Raw genomic sequence first — 25,538 nt, 5'->3', positions numbered from 1 at the left:
TATTAACATAAGTATTAAATATCTAGTCTTATAATATTTGAATTCATATTAATATAATTAGTAAAAAATTATGGTTATATATTATTATCATAATAATATTTTATAATATTTGAATTTCAATTTATATTAATATAATTATTAAATATCTAGTCTTGTTTTATATATTATTATAATAATAATTTTATAACATTTGAATTTGAATTTATATTAATATAATTATTATATATGTAGTCTTGAATTAAATATTATTATAATAATGATATTTTATAATATTTGGGTTTATATTAATATAATTAATAAATATCTATTTTTAATTAGTTTTAATAGTATATTCCGTTAATGTAGTGATCCAATTTTTTTATTATTTGTTATGTTTTATTTTGGTTGTTTGATTATTAGAAAATAATTGAATTGTTTGTTTTGTGTGAATTACGATTTAAATTAATTTATTTGGAATAATTGTGTAATATTTGTTTTATTGTTAGTGTTACTTTCTTATTTAGTGTGACAAAATTATGTGATTAGAATATATTGTATTTTTTTTTATTAAATGTGTGTGTGCCGAAATTATGTGTACCTGTGTGTGGATTTGTTTTATTTTTTATTTCTTTTAAATTAAGAAGATAAAAGGGAAACGAAAAATGAGTTGTCATCTTTTGGGATAAGATGACAAGGCTTATCTTTTGAATTGTGTTTACATGTAGATCAAGTTTAGGTGAGGTGTAAGGAGAAGAAATAGTGGGATTTATCTTATTTTGTGGGATAAGATTTGAGTTTTTCACACTTGGTTTTTCTTAGGGTTAGGTCACTAGAGTATTATAAATACAAGACATGTGAGCTTTGGAGAACCATTTTGGTGGTTTTCCAATTATTGAGAGAAAGAGGGAAAGGAGAGCAAAAAAAAAAAAAGAGAGAGAAAGAAGGAGAAGAGGAAAGGGGTTTCAAGAATCTCTAAGTATGTGCTCTTTTCTTGATTTTTGTTTTGGTTTTGTTCCTCTAGGATTAGGTTTCTTCTTCTCAATTCTAAGAAGTTTGTTCATCTTTTCTTTTGGCAGTGTATTTTGAAATCCTTAGGTACTTAATGATTGATTTGCTTTTTGTTCTTGAACACTACCATGGAGGTAATGGGATTCCTTACCCTTTTGTTGATTTGATATTGATTTAATTTTTGTTTATGGTTATGGATTAGTATGTGATGTTTTGAGAAAATATGTATATGTTTGATCATATGGTTTTGATAAATATGTGTATGGTGATGATCTTTTGATTAGAAGCGTGATTAGGTTTTAATTAAATTTTGGGGAAACAAAAGTGTATTGTTGGGTGCATATTCGGCCTAGCCATATTATTTGATTCATTTTACTTCTCTTTAATTTTTAATAAGCATGTTTCTTGTTTAGGGGGTGTGGTGTAAAATTGAAGCATGAGAAAGTTGATGTTATATTGTTTATTGCATTATTAGAAAAGTATGATATAATTGTAATGATGAATTATGTGGGAAACAAAAATAGAAATTCTTGAATGGAAATGGTGTATAGGGTTCAGCCATGACATTGTTTTATGCCTAGGGTTCTCTTGTTTCTTTTGTTTAATTATTTACAAGCATGATGAGTTGCTATTGTAAAAAAAAAAAGCATGATTTAGTTGCTTTTCTTTATGTTTGATAGGGTATTCGAATAAGGCCTTTGTTTTTTGGGTTTTAGGTTTTGAAATAAACAAAGACTTTGATGCATGATAATTGTATTATTTGGAATGCATGACAATATAGAAACATGTTAGGTTTAATGATTTAACATGAACATGAGAATTTTTAAATAAATATTACTTGCTGATTTGGGGTTTATATTTTATGGTAAATTATCAATGGTTATGGTCTAAAAGAGCATATTTTATGTAAAAAAAAAGTCACATTTTAATATCATAAGTAAAAGGCGATTTTTATATTTTAATAATGCATTTTTCTTCAATAAAATACATGCAAAATTTTATAGTTTAAAAACTAAGAAAAACTATTTTTAAAAAAATGCTTAGAAATGGGTTCCATAAAATGTGAGAATTATTAGTCATTTCACCAAATTTTAGGTCCTTAAAGATATTTTAAAAGAAATTTTTTTCAAACATGTTATGAGTTCTAAGTAATGTGAAACATGAGTTTGGTCAAAAAATAAATTTTGTAAAACAAAGTGTCACATTTTTGTACATTTAGGCCAAGTCTAGAATTTCAAAGTTGGGGTTGCTTAAAATTCTTATGTGATTTAATCAATGATTTTACGTATAAATGGTAGCATGATAAGTGGTATTTCATGTATTATGAGTTTTGTGAAATTCTTGTAACCTATAGGTTTCGTCATAGGCACTTATACAAGTTCATGCAAACTTTTGTGATATGCTTGTATGAGTATAAATTGTGATTGAGACCAAATTGTACTTGCTATGTTTATGCTTTTGAGCAAGTGGTCCCGTGCTAATTGGGTTTTGTACTTGGACATGAGGTAAGAAAGTTAGATAGTATTTATTCTTGGATTGTGCTGCAAAATTAATAGTGTGTGCAAGTGTACACAGTCGTCAAACAAGTGTACACAGACGTCAAACAAGGGATTGAAAATTTGAATTTAATTCACAAAACTAATTACTCACATTTTCGTTTCAATAAAAATAAAACAAGGGAATAAAACTAAATTAGTGAAGAGCAAATAAATTAACAAAAAAAAAACTAAGAGAAGAAATAAGCTAGAATTATTAAATTGTCCTAAAAATGCAATTCTGGTAACAATGCTGCAGCAAACTAGGCAGAGTTTACTAGGAATGTAAATATGTCATAATCCTTTTTTTAAAGTGTTTATGGTTTTGTTCTCTAATTAATTAACATATTTCTATGCCTAATTAATTTCAAGATCACCAATTTAGGCACAATTACTCTAAGTCATACAAGGTGATAATATATTCCTATAACATCACAAATCCAAATCTAAGTGATTAAGAATTTGCATCAATCAAGATTGTGTCAATTAATATTAACATTTCTAGAATTAACACTAATTCAATTACCTGCTAATGATGGCTAAACATAAGCAAGTATTCAACAATTATAACTACTTGATTGAACAAAACCAATTTGCCAAAACACACTTGCAACAAAACACTAAAAATCACAATTTCAAGTCAACAAAATAATACTAGTAAAAGAGAAAATTAACTCATAACAAAATAAGCAAAAATTATAAAATTTCAAAGTAGAGGAAGAAAGAAAAATTCTTATCAAGTTTGTCACAAGACACCAAGCTCCTCCTCCAAAACATCTACTTCTTCCTCTTGGTTTCTGCCAAATTTCTAAAATAAAATTACTATATAAAATACCCAAAACTAAACTATCACAGAAATAGCATGCTGTATTTCATTTTCTTTTTCTTTTTTCTCATTTTCTCTTTCTTTTTCTTTCTTCTGTCCGCGTCGGCTACCAAAACCCAGCTGCTCACACTTACTTTTTCTTTCTCATTTAATTAATGGAAAGGAAACTATGTGAACATGTTTACAAAAAGCTAGACACATGGCGTCATGTAACTGGATGCCAGATAAAACTTAAGGAAGAAAAGTGGCGAGATTCTATTGGCTAATGGAAAGGGTGCATGAGCATTTTGGTGAGGTGCAAAGTAGCTTGTCTCTCCCATTTCAAATGATTTTTACTTCACACCCCATTTTAACTCCAAATTTTACATTTAAGCTCCTACAAGTTTAGGTAAATTAATTAATGAATGGGAAACTAAATAAAATTAATTAACAAATTATGAAATTTTATCTAAAAATATTAAAATTAATATTTAAACAAACTAATTACAAGCCACTAAAATAAACTAAATAAAACTAATTTAATGCACAAAAAGAGCTAAATAACACTATTTACATAGAGTTATTAGATTGATATAATGTTAATAATGTTCTTGTTATAATTAATGCCTTAAAAGCATGTAAAGAGACTTTATTGATTTATATAAAAGTACAATTTTATTATATTTGAATGTTATAATTAATGTTTGAATTAGTTATATAATTGTAATGGTAAAAAACTAAGCACTGTTTCTACAATCATATTAAGCCCATTGATATAGACAGACTAGTCAGTCTGGCCCAAAGTGACACGAAGTCCGTGTTACTAGACCACTTAAGGCCAAGGTAGTTAGACAAGCTAACCAGGACCAAACCACAAAAATAAGCCCACATTCACATAATGGGCCAAACAAATAACTTAACCCGCACCCGGGCCTAAATATACTTAGTCAGCCAAACGGGTCAAGGAGGAAGAAGTCAAGAGGAATGAGTCAAGAGGGACGTTATGGGACTTGCGAGATTCCAGGACGAGACATGGGAACGAGTCAAGAGGAACATCACTTAAGAAGTCTCTATAAGAAAAACGAGAATGAGTCCTCAAGGAGAGGAGATATCGAATACAGAAACTGATCACTCATACTAAGCGAACTGAACCATTCTATCGGCCTAATCATTGTCCTCAAGCTCTGTCTTCATCATTGTTTCTTTTACTTTTCGTTTATCTTTATTGATTGTTTGATCTACTCTTCTGTCTTATTTCTCTCTAACAATCTGACTGACTTGAGCGTCGGAGTCCCTTTGGCTGACACCCCACTGGTGCTCCCAATTGAACTCTTGTTTCTCTCTTTATTCTTGACAGGTTGCTGGTGCCCATTTAATCAATTGTAGGAAATCACCTCTACAATTTGGCGCCCACCGTGCGCCCTAGCAATCAGACGATTGACAAAAGATCCAAGAGTTCATTTGGAGAACCATGTCAGACGTGACTGAGACACCCGATCTGGCCGCCTAGCTCGCTGCCCTTACCACCCAGATGAATGAAGAACGTGAGAAAATGAGGAGGCTCAAAGCTGAGAATGCTGACCTGCTCGTGCTAACGGAGGCCATGTCCCCTCAAGCTACTGAGGTTCAGCCATCCCTCTTCCGAGGCCCAATTAGACTGATGCAACCTTTGGGTGACATCACCCCTATCTCTAACAATGATGAACCGAGTCAGACAGTTCCATCATCCTCGGTAAGGAATTATCAAACTCCACCCACCATGCCTAACATACAGAATTCTAATGTTAATGCAGGCGAACAGGTAACCATGACTAAACATGGACATTCATCTGTGCCAAGACAACAGTAGGCTCAAGGAGTCAGCCAGCCATCCTCTGTTGCTGGACAACAGCAGGCACCAGGAATTGGTCAGCCGACCTCTGAGAGTGAACAACAGCAAGCCATGGTTGTCGACCAACCTACCTTGAGAGCTGGACAGAGCGCTCCAGAGCAACCAGTCACACTCGGATGAAGTCAGCCAACCATGATTGAGCTAGCACACCAACCCATCGCCAATTCCATCCCACCTCTGGACTTTGGATTGGCTCGCAAATTAGCTGAAATGGAAGCACTTATCTAGCGAATTCCCGGGATATCGACTCCGATCAAGAAGAATGCAGCAAGTTGTTATGTTGATTCCCCGTTCATTGATGATATAGCAATGGTCGAGATGCCTAACAAGTTCAGCTTCCCTCGCATGAAGAGGTTCGATGGGACGTCAAACCCTGATGATCACATCGCCCAATATAGACAAAGGATGTTCACGGTGGCCGTCCCTCGTGACATGAGGGAAGCTTGCATATGTAAGGGGTTTGGTTCTTGTTTGATTGGACCAGCCCTCCAGTGGTACACTAATTTACCTAATAATTTCATTTCTACTTTGCACAATTAACTGCCACTTTTGTTGAGCAATTTTTCAGTAGCAGAAAACTCGAAAAATATGTAGAAGACTTGTATGTCATAGTCCAACGACGGGGTGAGCCTTTACGAGATTATGTAGGTCACTTAAATAAAGAGAATATGTCTATAACCAATTGCAATCAGGACAGAGCCATCCCAGCCTTCCGCAAAGGACTACACTACGACTCGGACCTATACAAAGAACTTATCAAGTACCCTTGCAAGACAATGGAAGACGTCCTTGCCTAGGCATGGGCACAAATCAAGTGGGAGGAGGACGAAATCAACTATTATCACTCTTCCCCAAGGAAGGACGCTCGAAGAGACTCAATGGTGGATTGACGATAAAGTGACAGATGGTCCGAGCCATACCCATATCCTAGCAGATCAGATAATAGAAGAATGGAGTACAACCGGTCATTTGAGACACGTCTCTGAGATGGACCAAAGATACTAGAATATAATCTTTCGATCTCACCAGCCGTTGGCATATTAAAAGGACTCGGGGACATAGTAAAGTGGCCTAAAAGAATGAGAACTCCAGCTGACCAGCGAGACAAAACAAAATGGTGTGAATTTCATAATGACCATGGTCACCGGACAGATGAGTGCATAACCTTGAGACTCGAAGTATCCAACCTATTGAAGCACGGTCACCTATCTAACCTACTCACAGACCAAGGCAAGTGAACATTTCAATAGGAGACAGATAGGTCAGCCGGCCAAAGAGAAGTAACCCCACCAAAGCCACCTACTCATGAACGGATAGTGAACGTAATAACTGGTGGCTCTGAAGTAAGCAGAGCTACTCATTAAGCAACCAAAATACATACCAAGCAGACCAGTTGGATCAAAGGGGAGTCCAGCGGCACAGAGAAGAATACCACCAACCTACCAACCCAAAATATCAGTTTCTCAACAACAGAGTCAACCAGACTCCTCAACCCACATCACGATGCTCTTGTTATTGCACTTTACATTGCTATTTGTCTTACTAAACGTATACTTATTGATCATGGAAGTTCAGCTAACATTTTATTTTTAAGTGCTCTCAGGGGAATGGGGATAGATGAGTCAAAGATCACAAAGAAGACTACCGTCCTCATCGGTTTCAGTGGAGAGCAAAAGAACACGGTAGGAGAGATTGAGCTACTTGTCTATGCTGAAGGAGTCAACCTGTGTACAAGGATCCTAGTGGTGGACTCACCCTAAGCCTACAACGTCATATTAGGCCGACCATGGAAACATGAGATGGAAGTTGTACCATCAACCTACCACCAAGTGTTGAGGTTCCCAACCAAGTGGGGAATAAAGGAAATCAGGGGACAATAAAAGGACTCAAGGGCGTCCTACCAGACCACCATGAAGGCCAAACCTACCCAATTATAGCAACTACAGCAGGAAAGACTGACTGACTCCCAGCCATACCAACTAGTCATGGAGGAGCTGGATGAAGTTCAGATCCATCCAGACTTCCCGGACCACAAAGTCCAAATCGAATCACGATTGGACCCTGACATCAGAACTAAACTCATTGATTTTCCTTCTACCCATTATGATTGTTTTGGTTGGTCCCATTTGGACATGACTGGAATTGACCCTGAGATTATTGTTCATAAACTATAGGTTGACCCAGACTACCCACCAAGGAAACTGAAAAGAAGAGAATTCGCCCCTGAAAGGAACAAAGCTGTAACACCCCAACTCCAAGGACCGCTACAGTGCTAAACTCGCTAATCGAGTCATTTGGCCACAAACGAGTAACTAAGCATGATTAGCGGTTTACTGTATACATTGGGATCCCAAAAATATGATTTCAGAGTCTATTACAAGAAAGTGTTTACAACAGGCCGTTCTAAGCGGCAAAACAGGGTTCAGCCCTAGTTCCATTTTCAAACCTCGCCCAAGTATTGGTCGAGCAGCTGCATATGTACACGTCATCACCTAAGCTCTCCAACTCAAGGATGGTCCAGCTTCCTTTTGCCTTTACCTGCACCACAAAGCACCTGTGAGCCGAAGCCCAGCAAGAAAACTCATATGCTCATAAACAGTCATATCATGATATCAAACCATATCTGGCATGCCTAGCAATCATAGCTCTATTCAGCATGCAAATGAATTCCAACAAATGCTATGGTATCCAGGATAAGATATCCTGGCCTTCTGATTGGAGGACTATCAAGTCAATCCTAATTAGATGAGTGTCGCAACACTTGAGGTTCCGATAAACCATGCTGAGTGATCGACAAGCGAGTCACTAATTTAAATGGAAGGGTGGTTGTTGGGTAAGCCTCTAGCCTTCAATAGGTTCTGGTAAACCATACTGAGTGACCAACAAGCAAGTCACTAGGGCCTCATTGCCCAAAGCCATGCATATGATGATCAAAATGATCATACAGAGATCATAGCTCTGATCAGATGAGTGAATATCACTTTGAGGTCCTGTTAAACCATACTGAGTGACCGACAAGCAAGTCACTAGGGGCCCAGTGCCCATAGCCGTGTAACGACACCGTTACCTAGGCTTTCCTGCCATGGCTCTTATCAAATGAGTGACTGACAAGCATGTCACTGGGGCCGGTGCCCATAGCCATGTGACCTAACAGTCATGGGGCTCGCTAGCCCTGGCTCTAAATGACTAGCCTTTGGCTAGATAAGCGCTTGTTTATATTCATCGAACTTGAGGTCGGTCCTGCATTAATGCTCTTTGAGTCATTCAATGCAGAAGGTCGATGAGGTCTAGTCGACATGGCTTGCGTTGAACACACTAAGGCCGTCCTGACTAGTGAGTCAACACAATGTGACCAGTGCCCAGTACCACTGCCGAACTTGATTAGTGAGTCACAGCTTCACAGTTGATACTAACACCTTTGCCAAATCTGACTAATTAGTCAGTGCCATGCACAAGTAAGCAATGCTATCAATGTGTATCAATATGTATCATATGTCACACATCCAAAGATGAGGCATTCAACATGCTTACTTAACAATTGCGAGCATAATAATGATCATGCACAAACATAGAGACTCAAGCTCTGACCAATCTCATATTCATCATTCATGGCATGCCCTAATCACATGTTTCTCGTGCATCACATTTAACCAACCAGCATGCCTCAATATTAATCATATGCAAATGGGAAAAATTGCCAAGCATTCATTATGCTATCAATGTTTACATTTAAACATCCAACATGCATCAATCATAGCCATGCATGTCACACATGGGGTGCAGTTTTCTTACCTTGGGTCCGAGCAAGAATTAATAAAAGAAACGACCCTTGAGAACGATCAACCTTTTGGTCCTTTGGCGGTTACCTGTTCATAGCCAATTATGGGATTCCATCAATAAAATAAATCATAAAAGGTTCCCAAACCAAAACCTAGCCTCTGAGACATCAAACACTACTAAACCGGGTAGTAGGATCGACCCCGAGGCCTAAGGCTTGAATCCCTAAGCCAAAAATCCACTAAGGGCCGCGGCCCTCCACAGCTGCGCCGCGGCGCGCCCCTCAAATAGAGGCTGCCCACCCTGACAAGCACCATGGGCCGCGACTCACCTATGCCATGCTGCGGCTCATTACACATATCAGCCCAGAAACCAACACGCACCAGCCCGACATCCCCTGCGTTTTCCCTTGGAACCAGCCCTTCAAACCAATCCAAAACACCAACCTAACACTCAATTCAACCCCTAAACTTCATCTACAACTCACCCTCATCAAAACCCAAGTAAAACATCAACCTAACTCCCCTTAATTCCAACTATCCACCAAAGAATTACAAGCTGAAAACTCAAAGCTAAAACAGAGTATGACCAGAAACCAATGGCTAAAACTCACCTCAAATCCGAGCTTAGACCTCCTTCAATGGCTGAACCAAGTCTACAAACCCAGCCCCTTGATTTCCCAGCTTGAAACCTCACTTTGAGCTTAAAAACTCCAAAGGAGAAATGAGAGAAATTGATGTACGGGATGGAGAAGGAAAACCCTGTTTTGCTCTATTTTGTTCTATATGCTTCTACAGCCAACTTAAAGGTCATATAAATCCAACCAAATGACCTAAATGCCCCTAGGTCACTTAAGGCTTCTACAATCATTTCAAGGGTAAAATTGGTACTTTCCACTTATCCCGTTAATCATAATTAACGCTTCCCAATTCCCGCTAATCTCAATATTCCCAAACACCAATAATTCACACCCTGTTACCCTTTAATGCCCGGTAACACTCTAATCATAAAAACACCCCGAGACTCACCCCGAGCCCCGAGCTTAAGCTTGTTATGACCAAACCTATATTTAACATGCCATGATCATCTCATGCCGAATGGCTCGAACAAACCCACATCATAATGTGGTCTCAAAATATATCACCAACATGTGTACAAATAAACAGTTTACCCTCAACAGGCCAAATTACCATCACACCCCTGTAATTAGAAATATGGACTCACATGCATGCATTTCACATCATATTATAATATAATCCACATATACATGCATTTTATCAATTAATAACATAATTAAGCAAGTATGGCCCTCCCGGCCTCCTAATCAAGGTCCTAAACCTTATTAGGAAACTTGGGGCATTACAAAAGCCATCAATGAAGAAGTCCAAAATCTCATTGATAACGAGTTTGTGAGGGAGGTGAATTACCCCAACTGGCTGGCCAACATGATCATTGTGAAGAAAAAGAATAGAAAATGGTGAGTCTGCATCGACTTCACAGACCTCAACAAGGCATGTCCTAAGGATTCGTTCCCATTACCACACATAGACATGTTGGTAGACGCCACAACCAGTCATGTACTCTTTAGCTTCATGGACGATGTGGACAACAAAATTCCACGCCCAGTAAAGACCACAACTCTTGTCCAAAATTCCACCCTCAAAATAGCCAAGTGCGCAAGGCCTTATGGGTGAGAACCTCGATAGCGAAGCCCAACTCGCCTTAGGCATAAGGTTCACGCTTAGAGAAGAGGCCCTCACATAGCGAGGCCTTATATGCCCAAGTGTCTCATACGCCTAACTAGCCTCTATCCCCAAGTGTCCCGTACGCGAAGCCACGACCCATGAGCATCTCGCACAAAGGCCTTGCTATGCAAGGCCCCTTGTCTTGCACTGAAGGGACTACATGAGACTAAGCCAAACTCGCATGACTCGCGAGGCTGAACTCGCTATGCGAGGCACCTTGCCCTACACTCGAGGCTTCACACAAGATGTCGCCTCTCGCCATCCATTCGCGCCAGAATGTCTATCGACAAGGGCCTCGCTATGTGAAAGCCTCACTACGCAAGGCGCCTCACCCTAATGAGTGTTGGCTAACGTGGACACCTGCGCCCTAATGAGTATACACTTCCACAAGGGCCTCGCTATGTGATGGACCCAAAACGGGTATTATAATGCCCTACTACCTTAGAGCCGTTACTAAGTGAGTTTATATCGTGCAATTAACTCGCTAATCAAGGTTTTAAGACAAAAGTGTAATTAAACTATAATCTGAGTCATAAACTTTGAAAATAAACCATTTACTGAAAATCATAAAGCATTTAACATTTGGGATCCCAAAATTCTGTTTAGAAATATTTACAACTCAAAAGTATAATCAGAGTCGGCTAAACGAAAAAATAGAATTTGGTACAAGCATCTCCCAAAAATATCCCTGGCCGTGGCAGCCAGACAGACTAGACATGTACGCGCCGCTCATCAGACTCTCCATACTCAAGGTTGATCGACTTTTCCCTTGCCCTTACCTGCACCATAGAGCACCGTGAGCCGAAGCCCAGCAAGAAAACCCTCACAATCAGATAACATATGTATATTAAACACATAACATATAAACAAGCCACCACTAGGCTAAACGCATACGGTCATGCTCTCCCAGGCACTTTACCAGACCTGGGTTCGCAGTCCACATCGTAAGGATATCACAGGTATCCTTTAGGATCTTGCCTTGGCAACTCGCACTCTGCGTGCTAAACGCTGTTCCCGGCTCCTTGTCGTTCTCGGCCTTCGTCGTTCCCGGCCCTCGTCGTTCCCGGCCGTCGTTGTTCCCAGCTCTTGCTGTTCATTCATTTATATGTACACATAATATAACTAAATAGATACTTAAACACATATAAACTCAATTAAAGGGCTACACCCTACAACACAGTCAGATAGGGTCGAGCCCTGCAACACAGTCAGATAGGGTCAAGTCCTGCAACACAATCATATAGGGTCGTGCCCTGCAACACAAGCTCTATGGGAACAGTAGTTTTCTTACCTGTGTCCCGAGCTTTCCAAGCATCGATGTCCCGAGCACAGTCCCCTAGTCCGAGCCTCGCCGAAACCCTAGTCACAACGCATTAACGATATCCACCCATCAAGTTCTAATCTATTAAATAGCTTTGGGTCATAATTCTAGTCTCGGGGACCTTGAATTCTATCAATCCGGGTGATATAATCCATCTCGAGCCTTAAAAATTAGTTCCCAAGTCAAATCCCACAAGACACCCTGCATTTGAACTAGGGCCGCGGCTTGCCTCAAAACAGAGGCCAAACACCTCCCTGGAAAAACACACGGGCCGCGACATGCTTGGCCAAGCATCGCGGCGCACCCCAAGTTCAGTGGCCTCTCCAGGCCTCGCGTGCACACGGGCCGTGACATGCCCCTCCTAGGGCCGCGGCCCTCACCTCCAAACCCAGAAAATCTCCATTTTTCCCTTCATTCCCTTCGAGCCAATCCTTCTAAAGTCATCCCAACTCAACACCTAAACCCAAAATTAAGCTTGAGCTTCCTTACCACACCATCTAAACTCCACAACAAGTCCAAAGCAGTCATATAAACTCAGTCATAACCAAACTTAACTCAAAATTCTGGTTCACATGCAACTTACAGTTCTAGCTATAATTCAATTGAAACTCAAGGGATTTTAGAGTTAGGCTCCTTACCTCAATTGAAGAATTCAAGGCCTCACTTGCTCTCCAACTTCCAAAGCTCACCCCTTCCGAGCTCCAAGCCTTAGATTCTTGGTTAGAGTCTCTCAAAATCATGCACCAAAGAGAGAAGTGCTAAACCGACCAAGAGATGAGAAACTAGAAGTTGTTTCCTTTACTTAGTTCCAGCAGATTCTTAAGTCATCTAAATCAAATAATACCCCTGCCAAATGACCAAGCTTCCCCTTAAGCTTAACATCTATCCTTAAGCAATCCTAAGGGCAATTTAGTCATTCACCATATCCCGTTAAGTCCTCGAGGCCAAAATGACAAATTTCCCCAATATTCCCTCCTGAACACTCTATCATCGAATATATCTCCAAAGATTTAATTCCATAACCCGATAACCCAATAAAATATCTTATACCCGAAATACCCCTCGGCCCACCCCGAGTCAGGTATTCGACCTCGTTGTGACTTTCTAGCTCACCACTCCCTAGGACTGTCTTGGATCGTGCAACACAGATATATCACAAATATATCACAATTACTCACATTTATCACGTTTATGCTCTCCGCGAGCTAAAATTACAATCATGCCCCTATTAACCAGATGGGGCCCACATGCATATTTAATTCACCTAAACATGCATCTCTAATCACATACTCATGAAAATTCACATATAATAATAATAAACCACTTATTGCCCTCCAGGCACGCTAATCAAGGCCCTAAGCCTAATTAGCAAATTTGGGTCGCTACAGGTATGTTTTAAAAATTTATAACTTGCAAGCGCACGAATCGTATATGAAGTATAGTGTTTGTGTAAGCATGACATTGAACCCAAAGGAGTTGTCTAAAATAAAAAAGAAAACTATTTTAAACCAAAATTAATAAATTCTAACCTAGCTCCAAATATTGATGAGATTTAATGTCATGAACATAAAATAAAATATTTAAAAAAAAGCTATTTAAGAGAATGAAAATAAACCAATAATGATTTAAAAATAAGTGTTAAAAGGAAAGATTATTAAGATACTAGAATCCATAAAATGTAAGTTTAATAATACTTATTAGTATATTGATTCCCAAGTTTTAGTGATAGTTAAAATAAGTCAAACTATCATTTTCCAAATAGAATTATAATTTTAAGCACAAACTATTTCTAAAAAGAGAGGATTTTTTTTCATTCTTCAAAAAAGTATAATTTCAAAGTATTTAATGTAAATCAACCTAATGAGACAACAAAAAATCAAATAACATTATTTATAAGGCAAAACATAATATTTTTGTTCTAAGCATTTGATGTGTACAATTTAATGACACATCTTACACAAAGAATATTATGTTTTGCAAAATGAAGAACAAAGTGCAATATTATCTAACAATCCAAAATATGAGATATTAAAGATGAAAGACATATATGAAGAAGAAAAATCCATAAACTTTGTTGCATTACACGGAAAATCAACATACAACATAAATATTATCTAGTTACAAGTTGCTTCATCATGATCTTAATAATCTTATGAAAAAGATTAGAAGCACATAACTAGAATAGAAATTACAAAATAAATAAAATACATACTTGAAAATGCTCTTGAAAAACACCAAAATGGAAGAGAGAATGGTAGAGAGAAAATGGTAGAAAAGATGATGGTTACCCAAAAAAATTAAGCACACCAAAAATTGTCTTGAAATTCCATATTTATAGATAAAATAAGATTATTACAATAATCAATTTAAATTAATTAAATTAATTAGATTAATTAAATTAATAATAATATGGAAAGTAGGGGTAAATTTTAGGAGTGATGATGATTTTGGGTAAAATGTTGTAGAAAAATTGGGTAAAAATGGCATTTTAGGGACATGGGGACAAGGTGCATTTGATGTGCTCAAGAGGGGGCTGTGGCAGGTAGCTGTTGCAGGGAGCTGGGCCGAGTGGGCCTGGGGGTTGCTGGCGCAAGGAGATTGGCTTCTGGCGGGCAGCTGGGGATGCGAGTGGGCTGGTTGGGGCAGGCGGCCCAGGAGGCGTATGGCTGGGAAGAGTCGTGGGCCTGGGCTGAAGGTGGCAGGGAGAAGGGCTGGCAGGAGGCTTCCTTTCAAAAATACCACTTTTTTTTTCTTCTCTTCTTTATTTTCAAGCACAAAAATGCAATAAATTCCCTACAAAATAAACATAAAATAAATCATAATAAAATATTTTCAACTATAAAATAAATCAAGTTAATTCTTTGAAAATATTAATTATAACTTAATTTATATTTAACATTTAAGTTCAATAATACAATAATTGTTTTACCTCAAACTAAACAACAATAGTTCAAATAATTAACTACAATATTTTACAAGAAAATAACTATAAAAACACACAAAAATATATAAAATCAAAATAAATCCTCTAAATTCAAAATTACTTAAAAACTTAACAAATCAATTAAAAACTTAAGAACTAAGCAACAATTAGCATATAAAATATGGTAAAATAACTCTATTTTGTAGAGTTATCACTATGTGAGGCCCAACATGCCCAGACGCAACAACATACCTTCGCAGCCATATGCTATGCACCTGAAAGGAATAAGGGCCTCGCATAGCAAGGCCCAATACGCGTATGTGCCAAGATACACACCTGAAGATGCGATGCCATGCCTGTTAGAGGACACCTATCTTGTGCCCGAGAATCCACGCGAGACCTTGTGTCTCACCAGCCTGAGGACTCGCACGAGGCACCTTATCCCATCACATGCACCCCGTGCTTCGCTGAAGAGGCCTTGCTTCCCTTCATTAAGCAAGTGCCACCAGCGAGGCACACCCTCACCGTGGCTTCTCACTATATGTAAAGTCTGAGACCTCATGAATGGGCATACGAGGAACACTACGAGAGACCTAACAATTATTTGGTGTCAAGCCAAGAGTGATGGGGATGATTGAGTATATCATTCATGATAACTCACAAGCTTTCCTACACTTAGCAGAATATGGAAGAGCTTGGAGCAAATACATGTCATGGAAATGTGAGAACAACCATTAGGTACAAGGTACGTGTACGTGTATGATATGTACGACCATGAGGAGGACAAAGGCGTGACTCTAACATTTGTATCAGACAAGTAGTGGTTGTACAAATTTGTACAAAAAGTGGAGGCACTACCTGCATACCTCATCATGTACCAGGGTCAACACCACAACCTTCTGCTCCACTACGACCTGTGCCACTACCCTGAGAATGTACCTATGTACAATCTTGTCCCCTGAGACCACAATGTATCAGGAGCCATTAGAGATCCACTATAAATAGATATTCACCCCTTTAGCAAAGGGGTTGGAAAATTGACGGGGTAATAAGGCTATGGAGTAATATACGAGTATCATTTCTCCATTGTTGTTCAGAGCTTTTATACTTCAAGTTTACTTTAAGTTCCTTCTAAGCTCATCATTTTCTTAGATATATCTTTGATTTTTTCAACCTAATATCGTTGACGAGTTGTCACCGTCAACATACGCATACTCAGATACAACCAGATCTTGATGCACCTAGACGACTAAGAGAAAACAACCTTCATGACCAACTTGGGCATATTCTGCTACAAAGTTATGTTTTTCGGATTGAAGAACGCAGGGGCGACTTACCAACGATTGGTGAACAAGATGCTTGCTGACTTGCTGGGGAAGACTATGGAAGTCTACATCAATGATAGGCTCCTCAAATCCCTCATTGCAGAGGACCACATCAGTTATTTAAAATAGTCATTTAATGTTCTTAGAAAGTATAACATGAAATTGAATCCAACTAAATGCTCATTTGGTGTAACTGCAGGCAATTTCCTTGGATACCCAGTAACTCAGAGGGGGATCGGGGCTAACCTAGCACAAATAGAATCAATCCAAAGGATCCCTCTCCAACATGCATAAAAGACATACAAAAGTTAATTGGACGTATCGCTGCACTCAGCCGATTCATCTCGAAGTCTTCATAACGATTTCACCTCTTTTTTAACACATTGAGGAAGTCCAAAACCTTTGAGCGGAAGGCAGAGTGTGAAGAAGCGCTGACCAAATTGAAGCAATACTTAACCAGTCCGCCTCTATTATCCAAACCAAAAGATCATGAGTTATTGTTCGTCTATTTGGTTGTATCTGAAATAGCAGTCAGCGCGGTTCTGATCAAAGAGGACGAAGGTAAACAACTCCCAATTTATTATATAAGTAAATCTTTGCTTGATGTAGAAACACGATAAAGTCAACTGGAAAAACTGGCACTAGCACTCATCCACGCTGCAAGAAAGCTACGCCCATACTTTCAGTGCCACCCGATAATAGTGTTGACTATATTCCCTCTCAAGACCATTTTGCACAAGCTGGAGCTATCAGGCAGTCTAACCAAGTGGGCAATAGAGCTCAGCGAGTATGACATATCTTACTGACCACAAACCTCATTGAAGTCTCAGGTATTAGCTGATTTCCTTGCCAATTTTACACCTGACAATCACATGCAGACAGGAAAAATAGCTCTACTGCCTAACCGAGGGACAGTGAGCAACAATTTGGAAACTCCATGTAGACGGATCAAGTAACATAGGAGGAAGCAGACTCGGACTCATCCTGACCTCCCCTCAGGGCGAAACAATCGAGCAGGCAGTCAGATACAGATTCAAAGCTACAAATAATGAAGCAGAGTACGAAGCGATGATTGCTGGACTCGGACTAGCCAAAGCAATTGGAGTCAGACGAATCAATGTATTTAGTGACTCATAGCTAGCAGTAAACAAGATGTAAGGTAGCTACCAAACTCAAGATGGCAAGATGAAATCATACCTCAACAAAACCAAGGAGCTGCAATCACGCTTTGATGAGTTCACTATCTGCCAAGTACCAAGGGGGGAGAACAGTCATGCAGACGCACTAGCCAACCTCAGATCATCCATCTAGACAACCAACCACAAGGCAATATCAATAGTTTATCTTTAGTGGCCATCCATTTGGAAGGGCAAAGAGGAGCTGATCAATGACATCTCAACTGATTGAACATGGATGACTCCAATATTAGAGTACCTAGAACAAGACACACTGCTGGAAGACAAGAATGAGGCACGACGAGTCAAGGCCCAACCATCATACAAGGTAAACTATATAAACAATCATTTTCTGGTCCTTATTTAAGATGTGTTAACCTTACAGAGGTAAAATACATACTGGCTGAGTTACATGAAGGAGAGTGCGGAAACCATTCCAGAGGGCAAAGCTTGGCACACCGAGCCCTACTACCTTAGAGTCGTCACCAAGTGAGTTTAAAATGTGTGTTTAACTTGCTAATCAAGAATTAGGTCAAAAGTGTAACTAAACTGTATTAAAAATCACATAATTTGAAAATATACTCATTCATTGAAAATTAAAAGTGTTTTACATTCGGGATCCCAAAATACTATTTATAAATATTTACAACTCAAAGTATGTTTAAAATCGACTACACGACAAAATAGGATTCAATACAAAGCATCTCCCAAAAATACCCCTGGCCATGACAGCCAGGCAGACCAGACATGTACGCGTCGCCTCACGCTCTCCATACTCATGGTTGGTTGGCTTTTCCTTTGCCCTTACCTGCACCACAGAGCACCCGTGAGTCGAAGCCCAGCAAGAAAACTCCACACAAATAGATAACATATGCATATTAATCACTCAGCATATAACAAATCCGCCAACATGCTAAACACATACGGCCATGCCGTCCCAGGCGCTTTACCAGGCCCTAGGTTTGCTGTCTACACCGTAAGGATATCCTAGGTATCCTTTAGGGTCTTACCTTGGCAACTCGCACTCCGCGTGCTAAACGCTGCTCTCAACCCCCTTGCCGTTCTCGGCCTTCGCCGTTCCCGACCCTTGTCATTCCCGACTCTTGCCGATCATTCACATATATGCATACGTAGCATAATTAAACAAGCACCTAAACATGTATTAACATAATCAATGGGCTATGCCCTGCACATAATCATATAGGGTCATGCCCTGCAACACAACTATGGGGCCTCGCCCTGCTCTATGGGTACAACGATTTTCTTACCTGTGTCCCGAGCTTCTTGAGCACCGAAATCTCGAGCACGGTCCTCTAACCCGAGCCTCGCTGAAAATATAGTCACAACACATACATAGCACTCTCGTTACTAACCAATTCATAATCATCTCCCAGAACCAATCCCGTGCTCTCGAGACCTCCCGTTTCCCCACACAAGGTAGCGGAAGCATCCCCCGAGCCCCCTAAGCCAAAACCCCAAAAACACATTTTCCCCTTCCCAGAAATTGGCCTAGCGTCGAGGCACAACCCTATAGGGGTCGCGGCGCCCAGAATGGTCCCCATGCCTTGATTCAACCTAGCGCTGCAGCACAGAAGAACAAGGTCGTGGCGCTCATACGCGAACCCAGAAAACTGGGTTTTTCCCCACATTTTTCCCGAGCCAAAACTCTTCCAAATCAACACCCAAGTCCCAATTCAATTTAAAACCCCAAATGAGTGGTATGGCAACCTAGAAACAACAACAACAAGCTCAAATACCCAATCAAATCCATAAATCACCTAGTGGTTTAAAACTTTATCAAACTTAAACTACAAACCAGAAAACTTAAACCATTTCAGAATATAAACCTCATAAATGCATGAATTTCTTACCTTAAACAAGAATTCGATCTTGAGCCTCCTCCAACTCCAACTCCAAGCTAAACTCCTTTGATTCCCAAGCTGAATTCTCACAAATAACAAGCCACAAATCCAGCTTTCAACTTTCATTCTCAAACTCTCAAGAACCAGCTTGGAAACTTAAAGAAAATCAAGGATAAAACCTTACCTCTGTGTTAAACACACCCTTGAATTGATTCCCTCTAGCCACAGCAAGTAAAATTCTTCAGTTTCTTAGGCTAAAATCCTCAAGGTTCTTTAAGCTCTCAACCATCAAGGAGAGGGAAAGAGAGAGCCGAATATGAGAGAGAGAGAGAGAGAGAGAGAGAGAGAGAGAGAGAGAGAGAATTGGTTCCCTTTTTCTTTCTTCTATTTTTTTGGCTAAGTGTTTCTAGTATTTTCCCCAGCTCTTAACTGAGTATATCCATTTGCCCAAAATGACTCAATTACCCCTTAAGCTAACCTAAATCCTCATATAACACCAAGGGCAATTTATTCTTTTAATACATCCCGCTAAGTCCTCGAGTATGCCTAAAAATCCCCGTTTAATCTCGACACGTCTAAACCATTACTGAATTACTAACCACTACTCAATAATTCCCGAACAGTTTATAATATTCCCAAAATACCCCTAAGTTCCTCCCGAGCCGGGTATTTAACCCCGTTGTGACTTTCTAGCTAAACAGCTTTCTAGGACCGTCTCGGACCGTGCACCACAATTATATCACCACTCACATGTGTTATCAATCACAATACACATAAATATAACATTTATGCCCTCCACAGGATAAAATTACAAAGATGCCCCTAACAGCCAAGTGGGGGCCACAAGCATATTTAATTCACATAAACATGCACTTCTAATCACATATTCATTAAATTCACATATTAATACAACATATCAATTATTGCCCTCCAGGCACGCTAATCAAGTCCCTAAGCCTAATTAGCAAATTTGGGACGCTACAACAAGGGTACTACTGGCCGACCATGAGAGCTGACTCCCCCGACTATGCAAGACGTTGTGATAAGTGCTAGAGGTTCGCTCAAGTGTCTCATCAGTCTCTGGAACACTTAGTGGCAATCACTTCCCAATGGCCTTTCATGAAATGGGGAATGGACATAGTTGGCAAGCTCCCAACTGCACCAGGACAGAAAATCTACATGCTCGCTGTAACAGACTACTTCAGTAAGTGGATCGAGGCAGAATCCTACCATCAAGTGAGGGACAAAGAAGTGAAGAACTTCATTTGGAAAAATGTGATATGTCGATTCGGGGTACCTAAGGAGATCGTAACAGACAATGGATCTCAATTATTAGTTCTGACTTCCAAGACTTCTGCAAATTTTGGAACATCAAGCTCAACTTCTCAGCACGAAGGTATCCCCAAGCAAACATACAAGTAGAGTCATCCAACAAGACAATCATGAACACTATCAAGAAGCGCCTTGAGAATGCTAAGGGAAGATGGGCAGATAAGCTACTGGGAGTCCTATGGTCTTATCGAACCACAACGAGGACTTCAACAGGAGAAACGCCATTTTCACTGGCCTACGGAATGGAAGCAGTCATCCCTACCGAGAGTGAAGTTCCAACAACGAGATATGAGTTGACAATCAACATAGAAAACTGGGAGAACATGTGCCATGAACTAGACAGCGTTGACGAAAAAAGGGAAAAAGCACTCTTGAGAATCACATCCTAGCAACAAAGCTTTGCTAGCATTACAAAAAAAAAAACATCCACACTCAAACATTCAAAGCGGGAGACTGGGTATTATGAAGAGTGTTCCAAAACACTAGGGAAGTAGGAGTAGGTAAGCTCGCCCCAACCTGGGAAAGTCCCTACCTAGTCACTAAGGTAGTCGGGCATGGGTGATACAAGCTACAAACACAAGATGGCTGAGACATTAGCAACAGCTGGAACACTGTCCACTTGAAACAGTATCACCCCTAACTCTACTTGGTCTTCTTTCATCTACTTTTTTCAATGGTCTTACGAGAACGCCATCAAAGCTACATATTGACACTGTCATGCAGGAAGTGTCAGAACTACATTCAGGCTTGATCCCTGAAAGGGTATGTACGCAGCTCTACGGAGTGCAGCCCTAATTATATCCATTTTTTAACCAATCATCAAGCAAGAGGGTCAAGAGGACGAGCTAGAATGACCATACATTCGTCTAAGGACGAGAACAACACATTAAAAATGTAAGTCTAAGTCTAACATAATTTGCATATTACACTTAGACCGAGAGACGAAGATAGAGTAAATAACAAGTCAGTCAACCATCCCAAACGAAAGGAAAAGATGAGCTAAGTCATTCATCCATCCGGACAAACCGAACAACCATCAAAACAGTCATCCATACAAGGTAAATACAAAAAAGTAAGATAATACAATCAATCATCCAATCATCTAAAAAGAAAAATACACGAGTACAAGATTGTTTTTGAAGCAAAACATAAAAATCTTACAAAGAATCAAGACTTTCAACTACTCAGAATTGTTGGAACTACTACCAACATATGTAAAGAAAAAAGATATGACAAATCATAAAGAAGCTCATATAGTCATCCAACAAAATTCCCCTACAACACAATCATGATCAGAAGTCAGTCATCCACAAGTAAATCATCAGTAGACAGATGCCCGAGAGAGGCAGCCAGCCTGTCATCTTGAGCTGTCTCAGCAGCCTTCATCCTCTCAAACTCCTCATAATTTGAGATGAACTTGGAGATATTCCACTCCTCAGCCTTCCCATCGCGATACTCTATGGTCATCTGCCCACGAAGCTGGATCTCAGTTTCCAAAGAAGAGACCTCCAAACAGTCCTCCAACATGGCGACCCTCACCTTAGCCCCCTCAAGCTCAACTAAGGTAGCATTCAGGTTTACAACATTAGCTGCATTAGTATCGAGTTGAGTCTGCAACTATTCTTGAAGGCGTTTAACTTGGTCCTGGAATGCCTCTAATTTGGAGCAGAATTCATTACGCTCACTCGTCACCTTCTTCAACAACTTTTGCATCCCTGTCAGCCCATCCTTGGCATACGTCAGCCCTTAAAGGCCCTGTCATACACACAAATGAACAAACTAAATCAAATTAGCAAGTTAGCGAAAACTTACAACCATACCAGAAGATTTAAACAGAAGTGTGAAAACCAATCATACCTAAAATGAGTGGGAGATAGCCGAGTCTAGCGATCCCTCCAAACCAATTGCATCCATCATACTCCTATCCTCAGGCCACAACATCTTCCCTAACTCCCTAAGGTGAGGCCCCATGTCAGAGTAAGCCACAGTAGATGAGGGGAAGGATAACTCAATCGTATCGCTGAAAGGATCGGTTGACTCAGCAGGAGTAGACTTCCTTTTCTTCTTCTTTTTCTTTTATGTGGGGGTCAGGGGCAAAAACATAGGTATGGCTTCCTGTGCACTCCTGAGCTGCTTCCAGTCGATGCCTTACGTTGGCACAGGTGCTCTATGGCATTCGAGCCATATAATGGAACCCTTAATGGTTGAGACATGCCTTAGTCTGCATACAATCGTTCATTCACCCACACATCATTCAACAAAGTTGGCTTATAGCCCAAAAATTCAAGACATTTCCTCAGGATCACAATATGGGAGTGGACTCAATTCTTAGGAAAAGGAATACCTTCAAGAATCGGGGAAACGAAACGCCACAAAGATGATGAAAGTAACACTGGTTCAGACATTATGTACCTCCACTCATGATCTAAGTCAAAAAAATGACGCACTTGAGTGACTCAGTCAGCTGCCCCCTTGAATCGCAAAGGTACCCAACGGAAATCCTACCTGCAAAATGTAAAGAGTAAGTCTATGAGACAAAGAATAAAACATGTTCACAATTAGAAGTCAAACAAAACAACTACTCACATCCAGGAGTCCAAGCAAATGGAATCTCCAAGTCAGCTGGTCAAGAGAAACAAAGAAATAATGTTGCTTCCATCTCTTATCACCAGTCTTAATGTCGGGAATTAACGACCATTTATGTAGCGTCCCAAATTTGCTAATAAGGCTTAGGGCCTTGATTAGCGTGCCTGGAGGGAAATAATTGATTTAATTACGTTAATATATGAATTTTTTTATTATGTAATTAGGAATGCATGTTTAGGTGAATTAAATATGTATGTGGGCCCCATTTTGCTATTAGGGGCAAATATGTAATTTTATCCCTTTGAGGGCATAAATGCAATATTTGTGTATATTGTGATTGATACCACAAGTGAGTGGTGATATGTTTGTGATGCATGATCCGAGACAGTCCTAGGGAGAAATTTAGCTAGAAGTCACAACGGGGTCAAATACTCGGCTCAAGAGAAGCCTAGGGGTATTTTGGGAACGTAATATGTGTTCGGGATTTATCAAGTAACGGGTGGTAAATTAGCAATGATTTGGACATGTCAGGATTAAATGGGGATTTATGCGAACACTCGAGAATTAGCGGGATATGACAAATGAAGAAATTGACCTTAGTGGCACTTGAGGACTTAGGTTGACTTAAGGAGCAATTTGGTCTTTTGGTATGGATATACATGGTTTAGAGCAGGCTGGGTATTCTTGAGAAGTCACCGGAATTAAGGAGAAGGAAAAGAAGCAAAAATAAATAGTCTCTCTCAGCTCTCTCTCTCATGCGGTTCTCATTTTCTCTCTTGGGTGTTTGAGAATTTTGGAGAAAACTTTGAGGATTTGGGCTAAGGAATTGGGGAATTGGAAGCTTGCAAACTTAGGGAAACCATTCAGGGACTGAATTAAGTGCAGAGGTAAGGGATTAAAGCATGATTTTGTTTAAACTTTTTCTGTTTTGTTAGAATTTTGGAATTTGAAACTAGGATGATTGAATTTAGACTATGATGAGGCATTCTGTTGGATTTCTGGATGTTAGAACTAGTTGTGTTGTTTGGATATGAATCCTAGGCATAATTCTAGGATTAAGGCTCAAAAATAGTAAATTTCAGGGAGGTTAGCTTGTGAAAATTCATGGGAAATCTGGGTTTGGAGGCTCGAGCCGTGGCCCTATTCTTCAGGCGTCGCGGCCGGTGTGTGTCGAAGAGGCTGGAAGCCTCTATTTGCCTAGGCGTGCCGCGACCCAAGGTTTGGAGTGTCGTAGCCCGTGTCCCTCAAAAAAGAGGCATTTTGCCTCTGACTTGAGTACGCCGCAGCCCTTAAGGGGTTGAGCCACGGTTCAAATGTAAGATATGGGCTATTTGAAGGTTTTTGGCTCGAGAACCCAAAAGTTAAGGCTCGGGAAGGATTTTATCACCCGGATTGGTAAAATCCAAGGTCCTAGAGGCTAGAATTATGTTCTGAAGTTATTTATTGGATTAAAACTTGATGGATGGCTATTATGAATGCGTTGTTACTAGGTTTTCAGCGAGGCTCGGGTTAGAGGACTGTGCTCGGGATTGCAGTGCTTAGGAAGCTTGGGACACAGGTAAGAAAACGGTTGTACCCATAGAGCAGGGCGTGGCCCTATTGATTGGGTTGCAGGGCATAGCCCTATTGTTTATGTTTAGTACATGTTTAAATATTTGTGGATATTATTCTATGTAGTGCATATTTGTGAATGAACGGCGAAGGCCGAGAACGGCAGGAAGTCGAGTACGGCAAGGGGCCGGGAATGACATTGAGCACGCCGAGTGCAGAGCCGAGTAGGAAAAGGGGTTGGGAATAGCATTGAGCACGTGGAGTGCAAGTTGTCAGGGTGAGACCCTCCTAGGATGCTGGAGTCACCCTCTTGGTGAAGACCGCGAACCCAGGGCCTGGTAAAGCGCCTGGGACGGCATGGCCGCTATGTGTTTAGCCTGATGGTTGTTTTGTTACATGCTATTGATAGATATGCATATGTTATTTGTTTTGTGTTGAGTTTTCTTGCCGGGCTTTGGCTCATGGGTGCTCTATGGTGCAGGTAAGAGCAAGGGAAAGGTCGACCAACCATGAGTACGAAGAGCGTGGAGCGATGGGTACATGTTCGGCCTGCCTGGCCGCCACGGCTAGGGTTATTTTTGGGGAAATGTACTGTAATAGTTATTTTTTCGCCTAAATCGACCTTAAATGTATTATATGATGTAAAGTATTTTCTAAACAGAGTTTTTGGGATCCCAACTGTATAACTTTTTATGTTTTCAATGAATAACCAAATGTTTTGAA

General features: G+C 39.9%; 1 long non-coding RNA gene across 1 annotated transcript; it reads left to right on the top strand.

Annotated features, from left to right (window-relative positions):
* The first annotated feature begins 432 nt into the window (after positions 1 to 432).
* On the top strand, positions 433 to 25,538 carry LOC133788425 (uncharacterized). The gene is made up of 3 exons (XR_009873213.1): positions 433 to 955; positions 1,056 to 1,121; positions 25,297 to 25,538. It is a non-coding gene; the product is annotated as an uncharacterized LOC133788425 (long non-coding RNA).

The sequence above is a fragment of the Humulus lupulus genome, chromosome 7, assembly GCF_963169125.1.
Source record: "Humulus lupulus chromosome 7, drHumLupu1.1, whole genome shotgun sequence".
Lineage (NCBI taxonomy): Eukaryota > Viridiplantae > Streptophyta > Magnoliopsida > Rosales > Cannabaceae > Humulus > Humulus lupulus.
The sequence above is the reverse complement of the archived record's forward strand: the minus strand, read 5'-3'. Positions and strand labels throughout refer to the sequence as shown.